The sequence below is a fragment of the Chiloscyllium punctatum genome, chromosome 13 (genome assembly GCF_047496795.1).
Source record: "Chiloscyllium punctatum isolate Juve2018m chromosome 13, sChiPun1.3, whole genome shotgun sequence".
Classification (NCBI taxonomy): domain Eukaryota; kingdom Metazoa; phylum Chordata; class Chondrichthyes; order Orectolobiformes; family Hemiscylliidae; genus Chiloscyllium; species Chiloscyllium punctatum.
The window spans coordinates 62,600,343-62,622,669 of record NC_092751.1 but is presented as its reverse complement, the minus strand read 5'-3'; the positions used below and the strand labels follow the sequence as shown (position 1 = coordinate 62,622,669).

The 22,327-nt window shown below is 45.4% G+C and overlaps 1 long non-coding RNA gene across 1 annotated transcript in view; it reads right to left on the bottom strand.

The window, feature by feature from the left end:
• Positions 1-515: 515 nt before the first annotated feature.
• The window catches only part of LOC140484507 (uncharacterized), a 101,965-nt gene continuing 80,153 nt past the window's right edge, over positions 516-22,327 (bottom strand). The window contains exons 3-4 of the long non-coding RNA XR_011962218.1: positions 6,294-6,421; positions 516-936 (exon numbers count right to left, since the gene is read on the bottom strand). This is a non-coding gene — a long non-coding RNA (uncharacterized lncRNA). The remainder of the gene's footprint in view (positions 937-6,293; positions 6,422-22,327) is intronic.

The window sequence follows — 22,327 nt, the reverse complement described above, 5'->3', positions numbered from 1 at the left end:
AAAACTTAATTAATTACTTAGAATGAAGTTAACGTTCGGGAAATAGCAATAGGGTGAAGTCCCTTATTCAACTGTGGCTTACTGAGGGTAATTTATTATATTGGCTCACAATTTCACTCTTATTTCTGTGTTCAACCCTTATTTCAGAAGTTGAAAAAAATAAATTTGCTGACTTACAACAATTACTAACAGTCACTAATAACAGTGTATTTATCAGCCAGTGACTTTACAGCCTTTTCTGTGATGGCTCTTGCATTTCTTTCAAACTCGGTGCAGGCAGGTCCCAGCAGCAGAAAGTTATCTCTCTGACTCCCAGGTACGTATAATCCTCCAGCTCCCATTCCCTTAGCACCCTCACAGGGTCACTGTCTCTGTGACTCCCAGGTACGTGTAATCCTCCAGCTCCACTCCACTCTGCTCCCTCACAGGGTCACCGTCTCTGCGACTTCCAGGTACATGTCCTCCTCCAGGTCCAACTCCACTCTATTCCCTCACAGGGTCACCGTCTCTCTGACTCCCAGGTACGTGTAATCCTCCAGCTCCACCTCCATTCCATTCCCTCACAGGGTCACTGTCTCTGTGACTCCCAGGCACGATAAGGCCATGATCTTCAGTGCTGATTTCTATCCTCCCACTTTGCTGCCTCTGTAACTCCCAGGTGTGAGTGATCCTCATGCTTCTGCTCCAAGTTGCTCCATCACACGGTCACTCCCTCTGTGACTCAGTGCTGATTTCGAGCCTCCTGCTCTGCTGCTTCTCCAACTTCAAGTCCCAGTCGGCCTCGATCCTCGCTGCTGATTTATATTCACCCGCTCTGTGCTGATCTCTCTCAGGTTCTCTGTCCTTGGGACTCCCAGGTAATGGTAGGCCTCAAGCCTCAGCTGAGATTTATAACATCCCATTCTGCACTGCTGCCTTACAGAATCACCGTTGTGCCTGGAAAACAGTGGAAAAGAGGAAAATTAGACAGAGCAGAGGGTGTTACAGTGATTGAGCGAGCTATATGGGATGGAACGGGTTATCTGGGGAGCTAGGAAGACCTGTAGTAACTAAAGACGTTTACTGGAAGATACAGTGAGAGTTTCAGACACTGGAGAAGGCAAAGGAAACAGAGACCTTGTGGCTTGTTCATGACAGAGCTATGTAGAGTCTAAAGGGCTTTTTCTGAACTGGTTACGGTGATGTGTAGACTTCAATAAAAGGAAATTGACATCCAGCAAGTGTTGTTTGGTCCTGGAAACTTGGATGGAGACATGGATGTGACAGACTTGGATGTGACAGAGTGAGAAGACTTGCAGTAACTGGGGGAAATATAAACCTTTAGGGCACTGGTGGTTTTCAAGGACCCTCAGAACACGAGGAGGTGCAGAGAATGGGAGCATTCCAAATAGTGGGATTGTAGGGGCTGGAAGTCCTGAGATGGAGAAGGAGGAAGAAAAGTGCCAATTTAACACATCCAACCATTGTAATTATCGAGATTTAAGGAAGGGAACCTGTTCTATTATTGATTACAGTTATATGGAGAGTAACAGAAACTGAAGGAGTTACAAATTTAAAAAGGGAGAGATTTTGGGTGATCAGAAGTTTAAACAAGAATAAAGAAATTTCAGTGATCTCTAGCACAGATGGGAAAGGAGGAGGTGAGATATTGTGAGGAACTGTCAGATTTATATGGCAGGGAGGATGTCAGATATGAAAGGGAGAGCAGCATTCTCTCGATGCAGTTACAGACATGAGGAGTGTGGTAGCGCCTGCTGGAGGGTACACAGACAACAACAGCAGTGGCTCAGGAAGGCAGCTCACCACCACCTTCTCAGGGACAACTCAAACTCAACAATAAATGCTGGCTCAGCCAACAAAGCTCATGTTCACCAATGAATGAAGGAATAAAAGATCTACAAGTAGCACTGAGGTCACTCAGGAAGGGTCTTTCAAAAGCACTTCACAAACCCGGAACCACTATACCCTGGAAGGACAGGAGCTCCGGGTGCACGGGAACACCAGCATTTCCAAGGTGCCCTATAAGCTCCGCTCCATTCTCCCAGCACTGTGTCTGTCCCTACACCCTAAGGACTGCAATGGGTCAGGAAGGCAGCTCCCCACCACCTTCTCCAGGGAATTACAGATGGGAAGGTAATGGTGAAACTCTGCTGTTTACAGTCAGACAGAAAAATAAATCCAGCAGTGGGTGTGAAATGAAATTTCCGTTTCAGAACAACATGCTGAGCATGGATAGAGGATTTGTCTGATTGGCACAAGGCAGAGAGTGTGAAGAAAGGGGTCTTTTTCACGATGGGAACTGGTGATGGGGGAGCTCCGCAGAATCAGTGTTGGGACTACACTCTACACGTTATTCATTCAGAGTCTGAACAAAGGATGTGAAGGGGTACGAGAAATGGGTTTCCAAGAAAGATTTCAGGGATGACATTCGTGTAATATGAGGAGCAGGTGAAGTCTCTGGGTCTGCACTTGATGAAGTTTCAGAGGCGGCGGCAGAATCTCATTCAAACTTACAGAATACTGAGGGGCCTGGATGGAGTGGACGGGGGCAAGATGTTTCCATGAGCAGGAGAGACTAGGGGCCAAGGGCACAGCTTCAGAGTGAAGGGACGGCCCTTTAGAACAGAGATGTGGAGGAATTTATTCAGCCAGAGGGTGATGGATCTGTGGAACTCACTGTCTCATGGGGCTGTGGATGCTAAGTGATTCAGTGTATCTTACTCAGAGATAAGCAGGTTCTGGATGAATAAGGAGATCAAGGGTTACAGGGAGTGGGAGAGTGGGGTTGAGAAACAATTCATACACAATGGAATAGTGGAATAGACCTGATGGATTAAATGGTCTAATTCTACCCCTATACATGATGGTCTTATGGACTGCGCTTATTCCGTAAGTTTCTAAGTGTGCAGTTAGTATTTCTGGCATCTCGTTTAACATACATCCCAGCACTTTTGTGATTATTGCTGTCAGCTCTTGGTTTCAGATCGACTGCAGAAAGCTACGCTATGGTACAACGTGGGAATCCTGGTGTATAAATCTCAGAAAGGTTGCATACAGGGCCAGCAGGACATAGAGAAGGTAAATGGAATGCTGGCATTGATTTCAAAGAGAATGGAGAATAAAAAATAGGGAAGGCTTGTACTAAATATAGAGGACTCCAGTCAGCCCGCACTGAGAATACTGTGAACAGGTTTGGTCCCCTATCTGGAGGGAAAATGTCCTTGCATTGGAGGCAGCCCAGAGAAGGTTCACCAGGCTGGTCTTCAAAATGGAGGGATATTGATGAGAAGAGGTGGAGAGGTTGAACTTGCCATCGTTAAAATTTAGAAAATGAGGCAAATTTATTGATACACCAAAGATTTTTGTGTTCTGACAGATTCGGTACTGAGACATTGTTTCACTGAGCAAGAATCTGTAACCGGAGATGAAGGGGAATACAGTTACCAGACAAGCTAAGAGAGAAAAGCTGGGCTGTAGAGACTGGAGGATGTTACAGAGTTCGGTGGTCAGAGATCAGATGGTGGTCGGGCTGAAAGATGTCAAGTAGAGTTACAGGATTATCAGTTTTGAAGGATTTACAAAGACCGGGAGGAATATAGGGACTAGAGATTACACAGTAGTAGTTGGAGCTACAGAAGTTTTTAGAGAAAGGGAGTATTATAGGCACTGGAGAGAAGACAGATGGGGTGGTATTGGAGCTACAGGAGTTTAGAGAGAAAGGGAGGATTGGAGGGACTGGAGAGTACACAGGTAGGGGTGGTAGTTGGAGCTGCAGGAGTTTATAGAGACCGGGAGGATTGTTGGTGCTGGGAAATATACTGACATGGACAAGAGTTGGAGCTGCAGGAGTGAGTGAGATAGGGAGGGCTGAAGGGGCTGGATCAGTTCACACAGCCAGGGAGAAGTGTAGGGATTGGAGGAGCCAGAGATACTGAGGGTTGTCGGGCTGCATAAGTTCAAAGAGTTGCTGAGGACTGTGAAGGCAGGTTTACAGCATTACCATCAGTTACACAGAGATGTGGAGTGCTGTTCTGGAGGAGGTTACAGAAATCAACTGGGTTGCAGATACTGGAAGATACTACAAAGACAGTGAGCTGTAATATTTGAGGAGGTTTCAGGGACAGGGTGCGTTGAGGAGTTGACGGCTGCTACAGGTGTTAAACATGCTGTAAGGGATCAATAACCTTACATCGATCAGGGGGATTGGAAACTCTGGAGATAAAGAATGAGAATTGCAGTAACTGAAGAATATCACAGAGATGGGGAGGAACATATGAGTTAGAGGAGTTATAACATGAGATGGGCTGTATTCAACGGAGTCAGGGAAGATACAGGGTGATCTGAAGAGACTACAGGTGATCAAAAGGACAGTGAGGCTTCTCACTGTCGGATTGGGTCAGTTTACACAGGCAGGGGGTATTTTATGGAATTGTGTTACTTACAGAGATTAAGAGAGTTGTATAGAATTGAGGAAAGAACAGAGATATGGAAGGCTGTAGTTAATGAAGACTTTTGTTGATGTCAGATGCTGAGGTTCTGGAAAGAATATGGACCGGCAAGCTGTACAATCTGTCAGAGCTTACAGAGACAGGAACAGCAATAGATCCTGGAGACACAAACACAGATAGGGAGTATTGCAGACACTGGAGGAGGTTTCAGCTTTAGGGATGGTTGTAGGGGAGTGTAACGTTTAGACAGATAGGGGTCTAAGAGCTGGAGAAGATTATGGAGATGATTAGATTGGTGGGGAGACCGGAGGAGCTTACATTGACAGGGCGGGTGATAGCGACGGGAGAATGTTTCATAGATAGGAAGTCTTGTAGAAACTGGTCAGGAGAGTCACAAGAATTGGAGCTGGTTCCACAGATCGGGGATTTTACAGGGTCCTGAGAGAATTACGCAAATTGGGAGGTTTGTAGGATGTCCACATTTTCAGAGTGTTTCAGGAATGGAAAAGTTTACACAGTTAAGGAGGGATGTTGGAGCTGTGGGAGTTCACAGAGACTCGGAGGTTTGAAGGGGTTGGGGCTGATTATGGATAGAGGGATATATTTAGGTACAGTAATATGGAACGCAAAGGGAGAATTTAGATTAGGTTCCCTACAGCATGAGAACAGGTACTTCGGCCCAACAAGTCCACACCAACTCTCCAAAGAGTAATCCACCCAGACCCACTTCTCTCCGACAATGCAACTAACACTATGGGAAATTTAGCATGGCCAATTCAACTGTCCTGCACATCTTTGGACTGTGGGAGGAAACTGGAACATCTGGAGGAAACCCACGCAGACACAGGGAGAAGGTGCAAACTCCACACAGACAGACAGTCACCTAACGCTGGAATCGAACCTGGGTCCCTGGCACTGTGAGGCACCATCGCTCACCACTGAGCCACCGTGCTGCCAAAATTGCAGAGTTACAGAAAGGGAGAGTGTTTGAGGTGCTGGGAGGACCGTAGGGAGAGGACGAGCAAACAGAGATGTGGAGTGCTGCTGTGGCTTGAAAAGGTTCTGGAGGTGCTCATATCAATAAGGAGGTGGGTAGGGTTGGGAGACGTTTACTGTGGTCGTGTGGTACTATAGGCCAGGAGGCAGGAGTGTGATCGGAACTGCAGAAGGTTACAGTGATATCATGTTTTCTTGGGGCTTGAGGAAGGTACACAGGTGCGTATTTTGCTCCAGGCTGGAGGATTTTACAGAGATGGGTGCACTGTAAGTATCGTGCAAAACTACAGAAATGGGAATTATTGTACTGAGTGCAGGATGAGATTACTGAGCTTGGGCATGTTATAGACATTGGAGCAATTTACATAAAGGGAGAGTCGTCAGCATCGGAGTAGGTTTCAAATATACAGCGGGAATTTGGGAGGGGTGGAGGTAACAGAAATAGGAAAATTTCTGGGAATTACAAGACATTGGCACAAACAAGTTAGACCGAAAGGCATGTTTCCTTGCTGTATGACTCTATCGCATGACAAGAGATAGCGTGAGGAGGGAATATAGAACAGAAAGATCCCAAATTTCAATACCATCTCCTTGAGGGAGGCCTGCTTTCCACTCTGTTGTAAGGATCCTCACTAAGACAGCACAGGCCTGGATTGATAACTGTCAACTTACTGTATTGACATAGGAACGCTCAGTACAGCAGAGATGAAAATTAACAAGAGGTGGGGATTGAGCCTGGGACCATCATGCTCTGTGTTCATGCTTCAACACTGTATCGATGTCATATCTTCTGGACCAAAGTTTGATCCCTTAAATACACTCTGCTCTGTTCACTGTGAGTGATCTTACCTCGCTGCAGGATTTACTGAAGGCTCCAGATCTCACTCTCCATCTCTCTGGCTGACCAACTGTCTTCAATGTGGTGATGGACGAGACAGGAATTGGGAACTCTGTTGAGTCAAGAGCATCCTGAGTATCTACAGGAGACAGAGAAACAGACAGAATGGGAAATTCGACTGATGTAGTGAGGGTTACACTTGGAGAATGGCACTGAGTCCCACAGAGATTTGGAAAACCCCAGTCTCCATCCCTGGTCTGAGTTGCCTCATCTCCCTGGAGTGGAGAATTCTGTTGGCTCAGGATCTGGAGTAGCTGCAAAAGGTGCAGTTACCGGGATCAATTAGACCCTCACAGTGACAGATACCACATGGAGAGAGACTGTGTGATATCACCAGAGTGCAGGAAGGCATCAGGATCAAACCACGGTCTGGAAGAAGGTGCTCTGGGAGCAGTACTCAGGGATGAGGGAGCTATCAGTAGACCAGGCAATGACCTCCTTTACTCTCACTAGACTGTTCATCCAGAATTTAACGCCGACCAGATATCCTTTCCTAATTTAATGCCAGAGTCAGGGATACCCATCTAACCACTTAATAATAACGTTTCAGTAAGCAAATCTGTTCTAGGCTGCCTGTCTGGCCTACATATGAATCCAGACCCAGCGCAATGGGATTGACGCTCAAATGCCCACTGTAATGATCTGGGAAGCCACTCAGTTCTAAGGCTGGTCAGGGTGGGCATGCGATGCTGGCCAGCCAGAGACAGCAACATCCCATGAGTGATTTAAAATCAACACTGCTGGGAGCAGTGTCCTAGCCAATCATGTTGGTAAGTTTATGGACAGGGCTTTAAACTGACATGGAGGGTGCAGGGACAGGGTTCAGGTGAAAGGAGCTTTCCAAATCCAAAGAGAAAATGTGAAGCCTCGGAAAAGCATGGGAATGTGGCTGAAGACATGCAGAAAAGAACAGGAAGGGACAGAGTTTAACTAAAACTGTACATTAATGAATCGGTTTGTGACAGGACATTGTGGGGAAGAGGAAATTATAATGTTGTTTTGATTTGGAATGGACAAAGTAACCACAATAAAGTAATAGACTTGGGACACAGAGATAAATGAGACTTAGTCACAAGACAGACGTGATTACAGGGTGAACAAAAGGTGGAACATAAATATTCAACAGTAAACAACCTGACAGGATCTCAGGCAGAATGGAAAAGCAAGATGGGAACCCTGACACTAATGGATAACAAAGGCATTACAGAGAAAGCATTTGGCCTCAGATTATGCAGCTGAATCAGCCCGAATACAAATTCTGATTGCTATGTGTCAAAAACACAAGCAGGAGAACAGTTTTTATGCTGCCTTGCAGTATTTCTTTGCTCATCCCTGCATGAAACAGGAATTCATTACAAATTGTAGCAAAGGTGGTGTGATACTTTTTGGAGACTTCAATCTTTGTATAATCTGGGACAGACACATTGGCAAGACTGATATTATCCGAGATCCTCCTTGAATGATTTTGTCAATGTTTCTTTGAATAACACATTCTGCAAATAGCTAGGGATGTAATTATCTCAGATCGACCGTTGGGTGATGAAGCTGAGTGAATGAGTAATATCACATCGAGATCCTCCAAGAAATTATACCAGAATTCAAAGAGATTATGACATTTTAAAGTGACCATAAAGCACACCCGAGCATCACTAACAAAGCCCATTATATGAGTTTGAGAGAGAACTGACCAAGGTAAACAGGGGGAACAGACTGAAATGTCAGGCTGTAAATGAACAGTGGAACACATTTAGAGCCAGAGAGACCTAGAGACGTACAGCACATAAACGGACCCTTCGGTCCAACTCGGCCACGCCGACCAGATGTCCTTTCCTAATCTCGTCCCATCTGCCAGCACTTGGCCCATATCCCAATAAACCGGTTTTATTCATATACCAATCCAGATGCTTTTTGAATGCTGCAATTGTACCAGACTCCACCACTTCCTCTGGCAGTACATTCCATACATAACCACACTCTGCGTGAAAAGGTTGCCCCTTAGGTCCCTTTTAAATCTTTCATCTCTCACCCTAAACCTACGCCCTCCATTTCTGGTCTCCACTACCCCAGGGAAAAGACCTTGCCTGTTTATCCTATCCATGCCCCTCATGATTTTATAAACCTCAAGAATGTCACCCCTTAGCCTCTGACGCTCCAGGAAAAACAGTCTCAGACGTTTCAGCCTCTCCCAATAGCACAAATCCTCCAATCCTGGCAACATCCTTGTAAAACTTTTCTAAACACTTTCAAGTTTCACAACATCCTTCCAATAGGAATAAGACCAGAACTGCTTGAAATATTCCAAAAGTGCCCGAACCAGTGAGCTCTACAGCTGCAACATGACCTCCAAACTCCTATAATCAATGCTCTGACCAATAAAGGCAAGCATACCAAACACCTTCTTCACTCTCCGCTTACCTAGGTAACACTTGTGGGGCATGGGTGTGGACATGGATTGACGATGCGTGTGGTGGGCGGGGGGGGCGGTGTTGAACGGGTTTGGGGACGGGCTGAGGGTGATGTAGGATGTGTCTGGGAGTTGGGGGCAGGCGGCAGGTGGAGAGTGGTGTCAGACGGTTTTGGGGGCAGAATTCGCTGTTGGGACGGGTTTGGGGGGGTGACGTTGAGAGGCGGATGGGGGCGGTGTTGGATGGGTTTGGAGGTGAGCGGGGTGTGTTTTTGGGTGTCTGACAGGGTGTGGGGGCTCGTTCATGGCTTGCTGCTGCCTAGTCACCTGAACAGGGAGCAGACTGGACTGAAAACTCCGAGCCCCAGAGGAAAGGTATTGAATCGATTAACCGAATAATCAATTATCTGAACGAAATAGTGCCCGCCCATCTCGTTCAGATAATCGAGGTTCCACTGTAAACCATCTGGACTATACCCTCGTGTTGTGTGAGTTTTACCTTCACCCAATCAACCGCTGCTCAATGGCCCCAATATTGGCCCAGTTCCAGTTTAAGACCTAAATCTGTCAACCTGTCTGATCTTTTTCCACAACGATGTTAAAACAAAGACAGTTGTGGTGACTGGACGCAATGTGCTCTCCGACTGACGCTTCACTCAATTGCCTGACCTCATTTTAGATTAGATTACTTACAGTGTGGAAACAGGCCCTTCGGCCCAACAAGTCCACACCGACCCTCCGAAGAGCAACCCACTCAGACCCATTCCCCTACACCGAACACTAAGGGCAATTTAGCATGGCCAATTAACCTGACCTGCACATCTTTGGACTGTGGGAGGAAACTGGAGCACCCAGAGGAAACCCACGCAGACACAGGGAGAATGTGCAAACTCCACACAATCAGTCGCCTGAGGTGGGAATTGAACCTGGGTCATCTGGCACTGTGAGGCAGCAGTGCTAACCACTGTGCCACCATGCCGCCCACCATTTTCTGAGGAGAGGGCCAGTGTTGCACCTGCCTGAGTAGCATAGCGCCCTCTACGTCTTGATTGAGGAAACTTTCTTGGTCACATTTTACAAATTCCACCCAGTGTGGGCCTTTTACACTCTGGGTGACCCAGCCAATCCAGGGGAAGTTAAAATCTCCATCCAATACTACTCTATTATTTTCATAGGTGCCTGCAAACTCACTACACATTTGCTCCTCTCGTACCTGCTGGTTATTTGAGGGTCTAGAACACGATCCCAGCAGACTGACCGCCTGCTCTTTGTTTCTAACTTTTAAATTTATGGCCTCATTTGATGACTGCTTAACAAGAATTGTCTCGATGCACAGGTATCATGTCCTTCCGAATCAAAAGGACATCTCCCCCTCCTCACTTACTTGCCCTTCTGTCACGCCTGTAGTTTCTTTATCCTGGAACACTGAGCTGCCAGTCCTGCCCTTCTCTCAGCCATGTTTCTATTATGGCTATAATATCCCAGTCCCCAGAGCTAATCCATGCTCTGAGCTCGTCTGCCTTACCAGTCAGGCCTCGTGTGTTGAAATAAATGCCCTTTAAACCAGATATCTTTCCCTCCCTCAACTGTGCCCCTGGATATCCTGAATAGGTAACTTGCTCTTGATGGCTGATGTATTTCCCCTGAGTTTTCGATGGTCCCTCTCTCACTCAGAGTCTCAAACTAGTTTAAATCCTCCTGGGTAACACGAGCTAATCTCCTCCCTGGGATACTTGTGCCCCTTTGCTTCAAATGCAAACCATCCCCTTTGTACCGGTCCCCTCTACCCCAGAAGAGATCCCAATGACCTATGAACTGAAAACACTGCCCACTATACCAGCTCCTCAGCCACACATCCATCCGGCCTACCTTTCTATTTCTATCCTCACTGGCACTTGGCACTGGAAGTAATCTGGAGATCATTAAAGTCAATATCCTGCTTTTTTAACTTCTCACCTGACTCCCTGTACTCATTTCACAGGACCCCATCCCTTTGTCTACCTCTGTCATGTGGACCGATGTGCACAATGACCTCTGGATGTTCACCCTCCCACTTCATAATGTTCAATAATGACACAGAGACATCCTTGACCCTGGTACCTGGGAGGCAGCACACCATCCTGGGGTCTCTTCTGGATCCACACAGTCTCCTGTCTGTCCCCCTCACAACTGTGCCTCCTATCAGTATCACAATCATTACAGAGGATCTGGCTAACATAGACTGGGAGGAACTCCCTGCAGTTGGGTCCATGTTAGGAAAGTGGAGTATTTTAAAGTGATGCATTGAGAACGCAGGGCCAGTGTGCTCCTTGAAGAGTGAATTATAAAGGCAGCAAGTCCAGGGAATACTGATCAAGTGATGTCGTGAGTTTGATAAAGGAAATACAGTGCAATAAAATCAGGTGAAGCCCTTCACAAGTATAGAGAGTGCAAGGGGATTGTGGAAAATGAGGGACAAACAATGGTCATGAAATATATTTGGCAGATACGTTTGCAGAAAAGCCATAAGTATTTTATCAGCATCGTGAGAGTCAGAGGATTCCCAACGAAAGAGGGAGGCCTGTGAGAAACCAAAGGGACAATCTGTGCATGGAGACAGAGGAAGCAGGTGAGGTCTTCAATGAATACTTCCCATCTGTGTTCACACAGGTGAAAGACACTGTCGCCGGGGATTTCAGTTGGGATGCTGAGGTTCCAGAATATGTTAAGATCAATAAGGAGGAGGTATTAAATGTTTTCACAGGCATAAAGGTGGAGAAATCCACAGTGCCCAGGGAAATGTATCCCAGGCTGCTATGTCATTCAGAAAAGGACATCTGTCCACCCTCACGTTTACTGCACGACTTGGCCACAGCAAAGTATTTGCCTCCCAATTACCCTCTTCAAAGGCCAAGCAAGTTACTCAGTTCAAGGGCAGCTAGGACTGGGCAAGAAAGGCTGGTCAGCCAGAGACACCCACATCTCATACCTGATTTAATAAATAATCCATTAGGATGGTCCCACTGGAACCGTGCTGGGACCAGGGTCCTGGCCAATCATGTCAGTAGGTTTATGGACAGGGCTTTAAACTGACAGAGAGGATGCTGGGACAGGGTTCAGGTGAAAGGAACTTTCCAAATCCAAAGAGAAATGGTGAAGCAATGGAACAGCATGGGGATGTGGCTGAAGATAAGCAGAAAGGAACAGGAAGGGGCAGATTTTAACTAAAATTGTACATCAGCGAAAAGATTTGTGACAGAAAACTGTGGGAAAGAGTAAGTTATTTTTTTTTTAAATGGACAACGTCACTGTAATAAGGTAGATGGATTTGTGACACAGAGATAAAAGATTTAGACACCAGGGAGACATGGATACAGGGTGAACAAAAATTTTCAATGGTTCACAATCTTGCGGAAACTCAGGAAAAATTGGGTAACACTAAAAATAATGGATACCAAAGGCATTACAGAGAAAGCATTTGGCTGCAGATCATGAAGTAGAGTCAGTCTGAATGTAAATTACTACTTGCCAAGGACACAAGCAGCAGAACAGTTTTAGCCACTGAACAGTATACTATTGGTCATCATTGCATTACACAGGGACTCGTTGGAATTTTTTAACAAAGGCATTGTGATAATTTTGGAAAACGTCAATATTCGTATAATCTGGGACAACACACGTTCAACATTGTTTTTGGAATAGGACTTCGGTTATATGTTCTTTCAGTGCTTCTTTGAAAAACGAATTGTGCAACTGTTAAGGGACATAACTATCACAGAGCGACCTTGTAATGAAACTTAGTGAATGAGTCATGTCACCTGCAGAGATCCTTCGGGAAATTGTGATAAAGTGCAGTTTAAAGAAATATAAAGTTTTAAAGGGATTCACAGAGGACAAGCTGCAACTAGAAACAAAAAAGCCAATTACATGTGTGTGAGAGGGCAAATGACCAAGGTAAACAGGCTAAACAGACTGAGACATGTGTCTGTAAATGGACAGCAGAAAACATTTGAAGGAACAGTGTAAAACACTCAACAGAAGGACATTCCATTGAAACAGTATAAACCTCAGCAAGAAATCCCCACTGGTCCCGCACACAGGACAAAAGGGATCATACTAGATGATGAGGCTGAGAGGATCACCAAAAAGTACGTAAAATCCTGAAGTGAGAGAGTGTTTTCGGAGTAAATTTTAAATAGATTGCAAAGGGTATACTAGCAGGAGGAGGGCAGTGGGAAGGGGAACCATGGTCAGGGTTTATTGACACAATAGAAACAGGGGGAGGTGAAGGTGCTCGAGGTGGTGAGAGTGTTACAGAGAGTGGTCAGGGTCTGAACGGTGTTACAAAGCCAGTACAGATTGCTGTAGCTGGAAGTGTTTGCAGAGGTAGGAAGGGACATATGTATTTTTATTTATTCAGTCATGAGATGTGGTTGTCACTACCTGGACTAACATTCTTTGACCCAACTGCTAATTACCCAGAGGGTAGCTCAGAGTCAGCCATATTGCTGTGGGTCTGGAGTCACATGTCGGCCAGACCAGGTTAGAATATTTGATGTCCTTCCCTAAAGGAGGTTAGTGAACCAGATGAGTTCTTCCTCCTGATCAACAATGTTTTAATGGTGGCCCCACCAATGTCTTTTACAGATACAACATGGCATCCCAACTCTTACTCTTAATGCTCTCCCCAGTGAAGGTAACCATCCCAAACGCCTGCTTCACCAGCCTGTCTACCTGGGACACCACATTCAAAGAACTGTGTACCTGCATCCCTGGGTCTCTGACAGACAACACTCCCCAGGGCCCGAACATTAACTATACAGGTCCCACCCTGGTTTGTTTCACCAAAATGGAACACCTCACCTTTATCTAATTAAACTCCATCTGCTATTCTTCAGCCCACTATCCCAGCAGGACTGTTCATCCTGTTGTATCACAGATAACCTTCTCCACTGACCACTTTACCACCAATTTCAGTGTCACCCAAAACAATGACTTACCAGGAAACCAATACTCCCATCCAAACCATTTATCCAAATGACAAACAACAGGGGACCCACTCCACCGCTGGTCACATGCCTCCTGTCAGAAAAACAACATGTCTCCCATCACCCTCTGTCTACAACCATCAAGCAAATTTTTGTATCCAGTTCACTAGCTCCTCCTGAATGCCATATCCTTTTACATTGATCTGAGCTTTTTACCCAGTTTACCAGACAGAACATAGAACACAGAACAGTTCAGCCCAAGACCCTTCGGCCATGCTGCTCTGCTAACATTTTATCCGACTGTAAAATCAAACTAGCCTACATACCCTTCATATTACTCTATCCAAATGTCTGTCCAAGAGTCTATTAGATGTCCCGAATGTGTCTAATTTTACTACCACCATTGGCAGTCCATCCGACCACCTGCCATCTCTATCCTTTTATCCATCCTCCAATGACCTTAAAATTATGCCGCCATGTAACAGCCATTTATGCCATAGGAGAAAAAGTCTCTGACTATTCACTCTCTCTGTGCCTCTCATCATCTTGTTCACCTCTACCAAGTCACCCCACCCCCTTCTTCACTCCAATGAGAAAAGCCTTAGCTCCCTCAATTTTTTTTCATAAGAACTGCCCTCCATTCCAGGCAGCATCCCAGTAAATCTCCTGTGTACGCTCTCTAAAACTTGCACATCCTTCCTGTAAAGATGGGCTGAGAACTGAACACAATATTCCAAGTGTGGTCTCACCAGGTCGCTAGAAAGATGCAGTAAAACCTCACGACTCTTGAAATCGATCCCCTTGCTAAGAAAAGCCAACACAACATATGCCTTTTTAATCAACCCTATCAATGTGCGTGACAACTTTGAGGGATCTATGGACATGGACGCCATGATCTCTCTGTTCCTCCACAATGCCAAGTATTTTGCCTTTCACCCTGTATTCTATATTCTGGTTCGACCTTCCAGAATGAATCACTTCACACTTTTCCGGATTGGACTCCATCTGCCACTTCCAGCCCAGCTCTGTGTCCTGTCAATGTCCCATTGCAACCTCCAACAGCCCTCCACATTCCCCACCACTCCACCAACCTTCATGTTATTGGCAAACTTACTAACCCACTCTCCAACATCCACATCCAATTCATTTACAAAAATCACAGAGAGCAGAGTCCCAGAGCTGATTGTTACAGAACCCCACTGGTCACTGAGCTCCAGGCTCAATACTGTCCATCTGCTGCCACCCTCTGTCTTCTCTGGGCCATCCAATCCTGTATCCAGACAGACAGATTTCCCTGTATCCCAATTTTCCTTCTTTTCTGAATGAGCCATCAAAATATTCTGTCATATCCTCAAAGAATTCAATAAGGTTTGTGAGGCATGACCTGCCCCTCACAAACCCATGCTGTCTCTAATTTAACTATGGCTTTCCAAGTAGTCATAAATCCTTTCTTTAGAGTCCTCGCCAATAATCTGCACACCACAGACATTAGACCAAATCTGTAATTTCCAGAATTCTACCTCCGTAATATGGTCCAGACGCTACAAATCTTCTCTCCTCTGCCATGTTCCCCCGAAGGGCACTGGAGGGTGGTGGGGATTACAGAGTCAGGGAGGGATATCAGGACAGGAGGACTTTGCAGACATTAGGAGGGTTGCAATGCCAAAAGGAGGCTTCAGTCATTGTGAGGATTCATGGTGATGAAGGCATTTGAGGAGGGAGGTGGGATTGTAGGGAAATGAGAGGTTTCACAGTTTAGGTGCTTTGTTCAGACTGCAAGTAGTTACTGAGTCGGGGAGGTTTAAGCAATAGTGGATATTACATAAACATGTGGTTTTGGTTGCAATGCAGGAAGCTTGAGAGTATGGGGTCTGAACGAGGTTACACAAATGGGAAGAGTTGTCAGGAGCGAAGGTGTTTACAGAGAAAGCAATGGTCTGATCTGGAGCAGAGGACCCAGATTGGGAGGGATGTGGGGACTGGTGGTGATTTCACAGGGAAGGAGGACCATAGACCCACAGGAGGTTACAGAAATGTGGAGCGCTGTAGGGCTGACAGGGGTTCATGGAGTTGGGAATATTGGGAGGGATAGAGAAGTTTACAGGGATAAGGATGTTTGTAGGCCAGGGCTGGATTACACAGACAGGGACTGTTTTAGGGAGCTGAGCAGAATACAGAGATAAAGAGGTTTGTATCACCTGGCGGAACAAACAGAGATATGGAGGGTCATCGTGACTGAAGATGTTTATAGATATAGGAAGGCATGGGTTCTGGGGGTTATTTAGACATGGAGGCTGTGGAATCTGGATTATTTTTTCAGAGATTGGGTAGCAAGTTTGGTTGGAGACAGTTTCACAGATAAGGGAGCATAGCACAAACAGGAGGAAGTTCCTGCGGTAGGGAGGGTTAAAGTGGAGAGTGACGTTTACACAGATGGGGGTAAGAGCTGGAGAAGGTTATGGAGATGAGTAAATGTTTGGAGATACAGGAGGAGCTTACATTGACAGGGTGGGTGATAGTGACGGGAGGATGTTACATTGTAAATGAGTCTTGTAGGATCACGATCGGGAGAGGCACAGGCATTGGAGTGGGATCTACAGATCGGGAGTGTTGCAGGGACCTGAGAGGATAACACAGATAGGGATGGCGGTAGGGTCTCCACAGACTGATGGTGTTTTAGGGACTGGAAGAGGTTCCGTCCACAAGGAGGACTGTGAGAGCTGCAGGAGCTTATGGAGAGTTGAAGATTTGGTGCAGTTCACAGAGGGAGGGTTCTCCGACAGGAGTAGGTCACAGATAGTGAGGGATGTGTGGCCTGAGAAAGTTAAAGAGAGGGGAGTTTTCGGCATTGGAAAATATTACACCGACAGGGACAGTTGAAGAGACTGAAGCAAAAATGCATGGAGAAGGTTACACAGATAGGGAGGTGAGGAGGGACTGAAGGTGAATACACAGACATGGAGGGTTGTATTGTTAGACGGAGCTGAGAGGGATAGGGACTGGTGTAGGGATTTACACAGATAGAGAAGGTTGTGTTTTTGATGAAGGTTACACTGACACAGACAGTGTTAAAGATTGTTTAATGGACTACAAAGGAGCTCAGAGAGAATGTATTATGGGGAGTGGAGGAGATTACAGACACAGAGATGGCTGTCTGTTTGAAAAAAGGTTCTATAGATCCTCAGTGCTGTAAGGCTGGAGGGAGGTTGCAATAATAAGGGTTACCTACATTTAATGACTTTTTTTGATATAGAGAAAGTCTCAGAACGGGATTGTCAAAAGGAAGTATAGATAGTCCAGATGAATTTACAGAGATATAAATGTTTTTGGGGGTTTCAGGATGGAACAGTGATTGGGAGTGATGTAATGAATGGCAACAGTTATAGAGAGGGTTCTAAAAGCAGGAAGCGGTGACAGTCATATCGATCTTTGTAAAGACTAGAGAAGTTTACATCGCCAAGGAGTGTGTTGGAGATTACACATATATGGGGAGTATTGGGGATGAGGCAAGGTTCAATAGACAGGGATGGTTGACAGGACTGGACAATAACCTGAATAGAATCTCCAGTGTGGAAACAGGCCATTCGGCCCAACAAGTCCACACCAACCCTCTAAAGAGCAATCTAACCAGACCCATCCCTCTCCCTGTCCAATAAACCCTGCATTCCTCATGGTGAACTCACCTAAACCACACTTGCCTGAATACTACAGGCAATTTATGATGGCCAATCACGTATCGTGCAAATGTTGAACTGTGGCAGGAAACACGAGCACCCGGAAGAAACCCACACAGTCGGAGCGAGAACATGCAAAGTCCACACAGACAGTCGGCCAAGGCTGGAATTGAAGCCAGGTTCCAGGCACAGTGAGGCTGCTTATACAGAGCACTGCAGAGATTGGACTAGATGGATGGAGACACTGGAGGAGCTTACATTGACAGGGTGGGTGCTGGCAATGAAAAGCTATCACATAGATAGAGGGTCTTGTAGGAACTGTATTGAAAGAGTCACAGGCATTGGAATGACTTCTGCAGATTGGGAGTGTTACAGGGACTGAGAGGATTGTAGGGTCTCCACAGATTGATCGTGTCTTTAAGAATATGTAGATATGGAAATCTTCAACCCAATGCATGCAGCCTTCATTTCAAGACCAGAGCCTTATTATCCCTCATCAGCCAAGGATCCCTAACCCTACCAGCTTTTCCCTTTATCCCAATGGGGCATATGGGTCCTTCATTCTTGAGATCACACTTTGAAAAGCCTCCCATTTGCCAGTTGTTCCTTTTCCTTCAAACAGGCTCGCCCAGTCGATTAGAATCATAATATGGAGGTGCCGGTGTCGGACTGGGGGTGTACTAAGTTAAAAATCACCCGACACTCGGTTCTAGTCCAACCGGTTTATTTGAAAGCACTAGCTTTCAGAGCACTGCTTCTTCATCAGGTGTTTGTGGAGCACAATCCTAAGGTACAGAATTTATAGCAACAGGATAGCAGTGTCATGGAATACAATATCAAACAAATTTAGTTTAAGCCTTTCATCTGTTACAGTGATCGCCAGCGCTTCCAAAGCGAGTTGGATTATAACTGGGCATTGTGCAATTTTAAATTCACGGCATTGACGCTGGCCAGATCCTGCAGAATGGACCCAAACCTGGCCCTGTTCCAGTTTTCCTCTTCAATCTGTGGACCTGCTGATCTTTTTCCATAACTATGTTAAAACGAAGACAGTTGTGGGCACTGGACCCAAAGTGCTCTCTGAATGACACTTCAGCCACCTGCCCGACCTCGTTTTCTGAGGGGAGGTCCAGTGTTCCACCTGCCTGAGTAGAGTAGGGCCCTCTGCATATTGATTTAGGAACCTTCCTTGGACACATTTGAAAAATTGCCCTCCGTCCAGTTATTTTTATACTCGAGGTGGCCCAGTCAATACAGGGAATATTAAAATCTCCAGCCTGCACTCCTCTATTATTCCTATAGTTATCTGCAATCTCTCTACACATCTGCTCCTCTGGTATTTGTTGGGTCTACAACAGTCTACAAAACAGTCCCAACAAAGTGACCACCCCCTTCTTCTTTCTAACTTCTAACCATGTGGAATTTAAAATAAATATATGTTTTAAAAATTGGAATTAACAATCCATAAATAAGTATTGATAAAAATCCAAACACTTGACCTTCAGAGAAAGACAACAGTTCACTCTCATGTGGTCTGCACGACATACCCACAGCAAAGTGTTTGCCTCTCAATGACCCTGTGAAATGGGCGAGCCAGCTGCTTAGCTCAAGGGCAGCAAGGGATGGGCAATGAAGACTAGTCAGCCAGAGACACCCACATCCCATACCTGATTTTTAAATATGATCCATTCAGATTGGTCCCAGCACAGTTCCAGTGGAACAATGTCCTGGCCAATCACGTTGGTAGGTTTATGGACCGGGCTTTAAACTGACAGAGAGGATGCAGGGACAGGCTTCAGGTGAAAGGAGCTTTCCAAATCCAAAGAGAAAAGGTGAAGCATCAGAGCAGCATGGGAATGTGACCGAAGACAACAGAAAGGAACTGGATGGGACAGAGTTTAACTAAAACTGTAGATCAGCAAATCCATTTGTGACAGGACATTGTGGGAACGAGTAAATTATGTTTTTTATTAATGGACAAAGTCTCTGCAACAAGGTAGATGGATTTGTGACACAGAGGTAAAAGGGATTCAGACACCAGAGAGATGTGGTTACAGGGCGAACAAAAGGTGGAACGTAAATATTCAATGGTTCACAACCTTGTGCAAATTCAGGCAAAATGGACGACACTAACAATAATGGATAACAAAGGCATTACAGAGAAAGCATTTGGTCTCAGATCATGAAGTAGAATCAGTCTGACTGTAAATTCTGGCTACTACTTGCCAAGGACACAAGCAGCAGAACAGTTTTAGACCACCCACCGAACAGCATTTCATGGCTCATCACTGCAATAAAGAGGAATTCATTGGAATGTTTAATACAGGCACGGTGAACATTTAGTGAAACGTCAATATTCGCAAAGTCTGGGACAATCACACTGACAACAGTGATATTGGAAGGGGAATTCAGAGAATTTTTTTCAGTGTTTCTTAGAATAACACATTGTGCAACTGGCAAGGGACGTAACTGTCTTAGAGAGACTGTTGTGTGATAAAACATAGTGAATGAGTTATGTCACCTGGAGAGATCCTCTGGGAAATTGTGATAAAGTGCAGTTTAAAGAAATGTAAAGTTTTAAAGTGAAACACAGAAAAAAACAAGCTACAACTAGAAACAAAAATAGCCAATTACATGAGTTGGAGAGGAGAACTGACCAAGATAAACAGGCTAAACAGACTGAAATATGTGCCTGTAAATGAACAGTGGAAAATATTTGAAGGAACAGTGAAAAATACTCAACAAAAGGTCATTCCACTGAAACAGACAAAAACTCAGCAAGAAATCCCCACCGGTCCCTCACTCAGGACAAAATGGATCATATTAGATTATGAGTCTGAGAAGATCACCACAAAGTACTTAAAATCCTGAAGTGAGAGAGAGTTTTAGGAGTACGTTTTAAAGGGATTGCAATGGGTCTGCTCGCAGGAGGAGGGTAATGGGAAGGGGAATCATTGTCAAGGTTTATTGACACGATAGGAACATGGAGAGGTGAAGGTGCTGGAGGTGGTGAGAGTGTTACAGAGAGCGGTCAGGGCCTGAACGGTGTTACAAAGCCAGTACGGATTGCTGCAGCTGGAGGGGTTTGCAGAGGTAGGGAGGGACATATGTATTTTTATTTATTCATTCATGGGATGTGGGTGTCACTGCCTGCACAAGGATTCTTTGACCCCATGCTAATTACCCAGAGATTGTTGGGGCCCTGGTGGATAAATATAATACTTTGCTGGCCACAGGTGAAGTGCTGAATGACTGGAGGATCACTAATGTGGTTCCTTTGTTCAAGAAGTGCAGCGGGGATAGGCCAGGTAATTACAGAGCAGATAGTCTGACAGCAGGGGGAGGGAAATTATTGGAAACAATTGTGAGGATGAATCAACACTTGGAAAGGTAAGGATCAACTCGTTTTAGTCATCATGGATTTGGCAGAGGAAGATACTGTCTGAGGAATTCAGTTCAGTTTTTTTTTGAAGTGGTGCTTACGTATATTGATGAGGGCAGTGCAGATGATGTGGTTTAAACAAGATCCAACATGGAAGGCTGGTCCAAAAGGACTGGGTTCCAAGGCAAGTTGGCAAATTGGATGCAAAATTGGTGGATAGAATACTTTCACCGGGTGTACCACAGAGATCTGTGCAGGAACCATTGAACATTAATAACTTGGATGTTAAAACAGAAGGTATCATTAGTCGGTTTGCAGATGACATGAAAGGTGAGGGCGTTGTTCACAGGGAGGAGGATGGTCTCTGTCTGCAGTCCGATGTCAATCGGATGATAATCTAAGCAGAGTTTAGTTCTGATTGAAGTGAGGTAATACTCTGTGCGAGGTACGATAAGAGAAGAACAGACATAATGAACGGTAGGTCATTGCGGAGTACTGAGGAATACAGGGACCTTGATGGACAAGTCCATAGACCCCTAAAGGTGTCAGCACAGGGAGACAGGGTGGGAAAGGCACCTCAACTGGGAGCAGGAGATGGATCCTTATCCTGGTGGGGTGAATTGCTCGAGCTGCTTGAGAGGGTATAACCTTGTTCTGGCAGGGTGTTGGACCTTAAATAAACGTAAGGCCAGAAAGAAGATTGAGGCTGGTGCACGAGTTAAAGACAGCAATTTCAGTAGACAAGGCAGGCAAGAACATAGCAGGGAATGGGGGGAAACTGATGACTAAACTGCATTTATTTCAATGTAAGGGGTCAGACAGCTAAGGAAGATGAACTCAAAAGCAAGGATTGGAACATGGGACTGGGATATTATAGTTATTACAGAAACACAGCTGAGGGAGGGGCAAGACTGGCAGTTCATTGTTTCAAGGTAGAGATGCAACAGGAAGGGGAGGCAAGAAAGGACGTGTGGTGGTGGGTTTTGATTGCATGATTCATCACAGCAGTACTTAGAGAGGATATACCTGTGGGATCGTCCAGTGAAACTATGTTAGTGGAACAGAGAAATAAGAACGGGTCATCATTCTGAAACGATTGGACTGCTGACCCCGAAAATCTGTGGCAGACTGTGGAACAAATATGTCGGAAAATCTTAAATATCAACCATCATAATAGGGCTGTTATGGCGCGGTTTTTGAACTTTCCAAACCTAGACTGGGACTGCCAGTGTTCAGTGTTTAAGGGAGGAATTTGGTAATTGTGTTCCAGAAAACTCCCAATCAATATGTAAATAGCCTGAAAAGAGAAAGGGGCAAAACCTGACCTCCCCTTGGGAATTAAGGTAGGGAGAGGGACTAAGGTGTGAGTGGGAAAGCATTTTGCCAAAGTGACCACAGTTCTAGTAGTTTGAAAACAGCTTTGGAAAAGGACAGGCCTGGTCCACAAGTGCAAGGTATAAAATGGAGCCTGACCAATCTTGATCGTAATAGCCAGGAACTTTCAAAATGTGACTGGGGAAGGGAATTATTTACAGGGAAAGGGAAGTTTGGCAAGTGA